We start from the raw sequence: 8,724 nt of genomic DNA, 5'->3' as shown, positions 1-8,724 counted from the left end.
AAACAGATTCCTGGTGCTGCTGATAAGGATAGAATCAGTCACAGAAGAACACAGAGAGCAGACAACTGGTGAGGGGGGGCGGAGAAGAAGGGAGGGGAGAGAAATAAATAAATAAATCTTAAAAAAATTATGGTACATCTATACAAGTATGTATCAACCATTGAAAAGAATAATATATATTCTGAAAAGACATACACAAAAAGTTATTAGTTTTCTAAGGCATCAAACAGTACATATAGTTTGATTCTGTTGCATTAAAAAATTGAAAAAATATGTGTATGTAGAATCAAATATGTGCATATCTGAATTTACTGACAAATAAAAAAATAATATATATAAAATTTTCAGGCCTAGATAGAAATATGGAAGGAATTGTATCAAAAACTTAGAAATGGTTCTCTTTTATTTTTATGAAACACTGGGGAAATGTAACTTAATTTTTAAATTTACAATGGGTGAGTTTTGCAATTGGAAGCAATGCATGTTTATGGGGGCAGGGGATAAATCTTCAAATAATCATAATTTAAAAAATTACATTGGCTTCCATTCCATCCTCTCTAAAAATAAGACTAAAGATCTATCTTTCATTATTTGTATGAAGAAAAGTTATTGAAATAAAAAATCCTCATATTTGGCTTTGTGTTCACAAGGTGCATTATTATCAGGGCTTGTTCTATTATTATGAGAGCAATCTCATCAGATATTTGCTGCTCAAACAATTCATAGTCATTCTCAAAGACCCATAGTACAAAATTCTTCTGTAATTCCTAAGATGGTCACTATAATATTCCCTCATTTTTCTCAAGATTTCAGGAGTTTATAAAATCTGTGATTTTTGAGAGTGTGTATTCCTCCTATACAGAAGAATAATAACGTGTCTGTTTCAAACCTTTGACCTCCTGACGCCTCTCTTCCCTCCCATACACCCTGCAAGCTTCATATACACTTCTAAGAGTGACTGTTAACTATTAAGAATTGTTTGGTGAATTCCAAAGTTCTGTTTTACTTGTGCATTATCTCTCACAGAACCCAAGTGCTCACCAAATGCTCACTGTATTCATTCAATCATTCATCAGTCAAGTACACATTCAATCATTCATTTCTTCCTTCATATCTTCATTCTCTCACAGTTAAAGATAAGGCATGAGTCCATCCAAATCTATATTAAGAATAGAGATTATAATGTTTGCATTAGTTAATATATATTCGAAGATGATGGTAACAATATTAGGAATAGTTGAGAGCCTAAATTAAAGATACATGATCTACTTCTATTAAAAATTCACATTTTTCTCAAGATTGATATATTGTTTGCATGGAATTGTAGATTTAAAAATTTACCTCCAGGGCTCTCAGTGAGTTGTCTCATCTAGATTTAGTATAATAAAACAATTAAGACCTGCTATTTCATTTACAAAAAAAAAAATAGCCCAGGAATATTTTCATTTTTAAAATTTCTCTGCCACAACCACAAACCAGGTCACTCATCCAGGTCAGTGAATAAATCCAGATACAATGATAGATATAAAACATAAACAAAATTAGTATATACTTAAAAAGTAGCTTTTACAAATTAAGAAAGGCATACGTTCAATAAGAAAGATGATATAGTATCAGATTACTAGTAGAACTTTTGGATTTGGAGCTGCTTGTTTAATTTGATCTGTTCTTCACTCAGACCTTTTATACTTGAGGATCCAGAATGGTAATTGCTTGTGAAAATTATTGGCAGAATATTATAAAATAACTAATTCAAACATATAGCCACACATTATTGTGAGTATAATTAACAGCAATGATTTACAGTTGTGATTGTGCTTGGAAGGGCAAGTTTAGGACCACATAAATCCATAGAAGGAAAGCTAGGTGATGAACTTGGGACTGTGTAACATAGTGACCCAGTTGTAGATGAATGTGGTTAGTAGTTTAGGCACAAGAATATTCTTCTATGGACTAGAACAAACGTACATCACTATTACAAGGCATTAATAATAGGGTGGCATGTGGGAAGAATAAAACTAATGTAAACTATGGACTATAGCTAACAGTTAATATTGTAATTTTTTTTCATCAGATGTAACAAGGGCACTATACCAGTGCTAAGGGTCAATAATAGGAGGACATAAGAGATTTGGGACCTTTCTTTTGGGAGTAATGAAAATGTTCTAAAATTGATTGTGCTGATGAATGCACAACACTGATTATATTGAGAGCCACTGAATGTACACTTTGGGTGGACTGTTATGGTGTATGAATAAAATTAAAAAACATATATACACAAAATCCTTATGGTCATTTAACCATCATTTATGGATGAAGATTAAAAGTCCAGAGAATTTAAAGATCAGAGTCAATTGAATGATGCCCTTCTAGTTGAATGGGCTCCAAGTCATCATCCAACTCCATCTTCAGAATAGTGGAGAATTGACTGTATCCTAAGGTAGTCCATCTCACCCTTGAAATGGATATACCCTTCTCACTGCTTTGAGCCACACTTTGTTTGGGAAACTGAAATGTGTATAGAGAAACTTAACCAAATGCTAAGAAATACGTAAGAACTGAAGGTATAGGAATGTTTAACCTGGAGAAGGCTAAATGTGAATATCATAGTTTTCTTCAAGTGTGTGAAGGGATATCACAAAGAAGAGGAATTTTAAATATTTGATATAACTTGAAAGGGTAAAACAGAGACCAAAGGATAAGAGTGACCAAAGGAAGATTCGGAATCTGTAAGGAAATTCTCACTAACTAGTAAAGCTTTTCTTTTGAGAAAAGTTTTCTTTTGAGAGATAATAGATGCTCTACCAAAAATGTCTATTTCATCATCTGGGTTTCTTATTTAATCCAAAGACATAAGGACAGAATTCTAAAGTATATCACTGAAGAAGTACTCTTAATTTGACATTATTACTAATTGCCAGTTATAAATCTACACAATTACTATTTCCTAACCCTACTTCCCCCATGAATGCACAGGGATTTAGGAAGCTCTGTGGCAATACAGACATACTTGCCCATGGCAATTTTGTAACAAAATCAATATTGGAAATTAGTTAAATTTGGCTACATTCATTAATTAACAAATGTTAATTATTAGTAATTATTCTTTGCTTATAAGTAACAGCATATTTAGAAAAACATTCTGTCATTTTTGTTTATACACATGTTATATTCATTCATCTCTATCATTCAGTATCAAAAATATTTTCATTTGTGAAAACCAGGACATTTTATTCACCTTTCCTTTTCTTACTCCTTTCTTTCATAAGAAGAACATAGCTGGTAGAGAATACTTTTAACAAAGAATATGGCAGAATTTGCAAGCATTACTTGTATCTTTCTTTCTTCTCTCTCTTTCTCTCGCTTTTTTTTCTTTTCTTCCTCCCTCTCCTTCCTTCCTTCCCTCCCTTCCTTCATTCTGTCTCTTTCCCTCTCTTTCTTTCTTCCCCATCCTCTACTTCTCTACGTCACTTATGTTCTTTTGTTCTTGATTTCTCTTAGAAAGTCTGACTTCCTGTCTTTGAGACCTCATCTTAGAAGTCACTTCCTCAGAAAGCCCTTCCTTGACTTTATGTAAAGTATCCAATAATCCAATCACACCCATTTATTTCTTTTATTGGACTTATCAAAACTGTGATTCTTTGGTCTTTTTAAAAATTTTACTTGTTTATAATTTTTTTGTCCTTACTAGAATCTGAGGTTCATGACAGCAAGGATAATGTCTATTTCATTTATCATGGACTTCTCTGCCTTTGGGAAGTTTTCTATTGTATGTGCAGGTTGTACTTGAATATGAGTGGGTATTTGGGTGAATATAGGTTGAATATGTCAAAAATTATTTAACTTTTTCATTTATTATTAAACACATGTTTATTGAGGACTCTGTTGTGCCCAACCTTGGGTTCAATGCCAGAGATCCAAACCCTGTAGTAGATCCTAATACATTGGCCTTTCACATATGAATGAAAAGTTGAATTATTGATATATTATGTCAAAATCGAAACTGAATATTTCACTAACTGATCAAACATAACCATTTTTCCCCAAAATAGCTTAGGTATCCTTTTTATTTCCAGTCTGAGATTTAGTATAGCAACATCCAAAACCTAAGTTATAATTTCTTTTTTTGTTATATTGCTTATGTGCATTATATAGGAAACAGGAGCATACTAAGTAAATTTCAGGCTGGAAGCAAAGAGAAAACACCTATGGAGCATCTTTAAGTAATAAAACTCTTTTTAAAAAATGTCTTTAACAAATGTATATAAATCCTCATATCAGTTAATTACCTGTCATAAATGCTAGATTTAAGTTGAAGCTTCAGAAACAAAAGAGAGTAACTACTAGGTATCTGACTTCCTATGTGAGTTTTTCTTATTTCTAAATTTTTTTCTTTTGAATAGCAAGCTTATGGGAATCCCTCTTAAACTGAGTTCTCTATAGATCAGAGTCAATGTAGTAGATTAAAATAAATCCTCCTCCAAGTCTCACAAAGATCTTACTTTTGGAGGTCTTTTTCTAGCCTTCCAAAATACCCCAAAATGAAAAGGAAATAGATACCTAGTGACTAATGCAGGAAAAGTACCTTTGGCAAATATTTCATGTGATAATTGCGTTTCTTTTGCATTTAGGAACTACAGGCAAAAGCAAGAGAATGCAGTGGGTTTTATCACCCAGGGGAAAAGCAACCACTATGCTTGTCAGGTCTATGAACATCTCTTCCATTCTGGGTAATCGTTGAAAAATAAAACAATATTCGTGGCTATCTTACTGTGAACTCAATTAAAGTTACGTTGTGAGATTTTTTTACTAACAAATGTCAGACACTGCCATAACCAACTATCTGACCAGATCACATGGAAAATAAACATGTTCCCACTATAGTATCTGCATTTGTCAGGGGTGAAGCTAAAAAAAAAAATGCACGATTGATGAGTATCTCATGGATGTTCCAGTATCACTTGGGGCAAATTATATATGACTATAAACTATTCTCTTTTTCTCTTTTTCTGCTTCTTTTCCCTCTGAAATTTACCACAGTACAGAATTTTATAATTTAAGAGGGTAGATAAAATGAAACTGGTTTCAGCATAAACTGGATGGAAATTTGAATGAATCTGCTTCATCAAATATTAATGAGGAAGGAATTATACATTGGTTGCCCCGTTGAGGCTATAACTAACCTCTGATTTTAGTTACTGTGAAAAAGAAAGAGCTAGAAAGAGAGAAAGAGTGAATGAATAAGATGGTAATTGGATTTCACAGATTGTTCTATTTGGAAAATGTCACATTTCAGAGAGTCTGCTGCCTTTCTTTTCAGGATAGAAGGGTAAATTCAAGAAAGCTTTTGTGGATATAGAAAGGGCAAATTGCCTCATCTGTCATCCACTCAATCTTCAACTCCTTTAATAATTCTCATTCCAGTCCTCAGCTGAGGCACAAACCCAAAGCCAAATTCTACTCTTGCAATATATGAGGAGTAGCATATATATTTCAGACCAAAGAAACTCAGGGAAAAACAACAACAGCAACAATGCTCTTCTAGTTTGATCTATGCATTTAGAATGAATTCTCATGACAACTTCTTAATCTAAATCATCAATTGGTGAATGCTTACCCTTGTGATTCACTTATCTCTAATTGTAGCTATTGTACCATATGATATTGTTATCAGTTATTCAAAAGAACTATGAAAATTGCTAAACATAACTGAGCAACAAAGTTATTTATATAACTTTTTATATCCTGACTCTAAATTTTGGTTGAAGGATAGTGACATTTTCTGAAAATTTAATACAAAGATTATTTTTCTATAATTCTGGCTAAAGATGTCCACTTGACTCCTACAGGGATGCAACTATGATAAAGTCTATGAATGTTCTTTGTAGATTTGTTGTACCTTTACTTACTGTAAATTTATCTTCCAAGATCGAAGACTTCTATCCTTATTTTGTTCACTCATGATTTCAAAGGACTCCCAGCTCAAACGGTATCCAACAGAATTATACAATTAGCTTTATAATTATTCTGACTATATTCTATTTTTACAATATTTTAATTATTCTGACATATATTTACATACATATATATTTGCAATATTTTGTTTATTGCAGGTTAACTTTCATATGGGGGGGCACAAAGAAGTTTGTACAAATCATATCCTTCCCATATCTGATTATAGTAAATCCATTGAACAGAGGAAGCAGTAGTGACCAAACAGAGCAAGGAAGGAAATGACATAAAGTGCTTTGTTAATTTATTCCATTCTCTCAAACAGGGAAGCTCCTTCTAAAAAGCATTTTACATGGAGCTACTTCTTTAAGTGTGACTAGAAAATAAACAAACATCTCAGCAATATAAAATCAATGACAAGACAACATGAAAACATAGAATACTCAGGAAGGAAATCCCTTGACAAAGGAGTTTTATAAGAATAAAGGAACACATAGAATTTATTTAGGCAAAACAGAACCTCTTTAGCTCAGGATGCTTTCCATTAGAAACACTGAATATAATCAATAAAAGTATTTGTGGAAAGAAAGTGAGACTCTGGCCTCCAAATGATAAGTGGAACCATTACTTAGTAAAGGTCAATTTCTTGGCAGTAATGACTGAAATGAATTATATAAAGTAAGCAGTTAAAATGTCTAATTGTGAAATATGTCTTCTGAAATTTTGGATTCAAGAGATTAGGTGCAAATTATGCTAATTTTAGGCTTTGTTTACTACTATTTGCTTATATTTTATATTTTTTGACTTTTGAAAAGACATAATCAAAGAACTGTAGGAAGTTAAAGCCAAAATGGTACTATGATAATATAAAATCCATTGTGTTCATTTCAGAGATAAACACACTGATACTTAACAATTTTTACTTTAATTCTACAAATGTCAAATATGATTTCAGACAGTCCTCAAATATATGCTTGTTTGCTCATTAGATACATAGCATAATTCTGTTTCAGACTTATATTGCATATATCTTTCAATGGTACAGGGCATTTACATGTGTTTTATCCTAAAGTCAATTCTCAAATATTCTCATTGTCCCTGTTAAATAGGGCAATGATAATATATGAGAAAAAAAAGATAGATATAGCAGTAAGTAACAGGCCTTGAAAGCAGATAAAATGTTAATTTCTAGATCATGCACTGAGCTGTCAAATATTCAGTTAATATTTTATTGTTATATCCAAGAATTTGCCTTATGGTATAATCACAGAAACCAAGGCAGAAATGTAGGTAACTGTCCACTCAAGTTGACAGCTATAGTGTTTAACTGACTGCATGGACACTATACGAGTTGAAGTAAAAATCTTATATTCTTACTTAGGGTTTATTTTGTGGGTTGACACACACAGAAGGACTAGAAATAGGTGAGCCGAATCCCCCAGAAATGCCTGGGAGTATATTTTTTATATTCTCTCAAGTCTTTTTCTCAAACTACATTTTGAAGAGTTTGAATCCATATTTCAAACCTCTATTACATACACAAGATAAAAAAGAATGTGGAATATAAAGTGTGCCTCTACAAAAACACTTAAGTTTGGGAAGTTTTGCTTTTCTTCTAATACCTTATCATGAAGCTTCCCCTGAAGGTTGATATTTACAGTGCACAGAGTTACTATTTGTTAAGGGCTATGGAAATTGAGATTTTAATGCTACAGCTACCTACTTACTCCTTTCTCAGACTGTCTAAAGGTGTTGGCAATCAGCATGGGTTTCTATCATCTGGGTAATAAGTCTCCTTCTTCAGCAAGATAGCTGCTTCTCTCCAGATACATATTTTCTGGTACCCTAAAATAGTTACCTGATCCAGTCTATCTTCTCATCCTGTTATGTAGAGATTTCCAGTTTTTTCTTTGTGAAAATTATGTTGGTACTCAAATATTCAACTGTGTGAATCAAAATGGAAAGGCTCATTAGCTTACCAAGATCTTTTTCTTTTTAATAGAGAAAATAGAGGCAATTGGGAAGATCTATTTTGAATAATCTTCCTATAGTGCTGGAACTCAATTTGAAAAAGAAGAGAGTCAGCCCTGGTGACATGAAATGGTAAGGCAGAAATTGACCACATTCATAGTCAATAAAGAAGCAGAATATCTTTTTTTCCAGTAGACCAGGGAATATGCTCCTTAATTAGAAAAATATTAAATACCCTATCTCTGGAATATTTTTTAAAATGTAAGCAAGTTTATTTAAGAACATTGCTGTTCCCGCCCCTTTCCCCCTTTTTTTTGGTATTTTTCTGTGTATGTGTGGAACAAATAACAAAGAACTACAGGCATAAACAAGGTTTCAGGGATTTTGGAGTGCAAGAATATTGTCTCTAATCTCTCCTATTAAGCTAGCTACCTCTACTTCTTTTTAATAAAGCCACATGGTAACTTAATATAAAGAAATGCATATATAAAAGGTTTAAGCCAACATCACACATCTAAATCCTTTTTAATCCATGTAAAGGCAGACATTTCCCCCCTTTATTTTTAAGAAGGTTAATTTATGGAAATCTCTATAGGACATTTTTTAAACCTGCAGTTCTTGATGGAGAAAGACTTGTAGCCCTTTAAATATTAGAGCTGTGCCAGAATGCCCATAAATAATTCTTACTCTCCCACAAACCAGAGTGCTGGTAAATGTGCAGACACTGCAGATTTTTACTGTTTTCTCGGCTAGCATTCATATTACAATAAATGAGAATAGATTTTTAATATCCATTTCTAT

The sequence above is a fragment of the Dasypus novemcinctus genome, chromosome 3 (genome assembly GCF_030445035.2).
Source record: "Dasypus novemcinctus isolate mDasNov1 chromosome 3, mDasNov1.1.hap2, whole genome shotgun sequence".
NCBI lineage: Eukaryota > Metazoa > Chordata > Mammalia > Cingulata > Dasypodidae > Dasypus > Dasypus novemcinctus.
The sequence above is the reverse complement of the archived record's forward strand: the minus strand, read 5'-3'. Positions refer to the sequence as shown.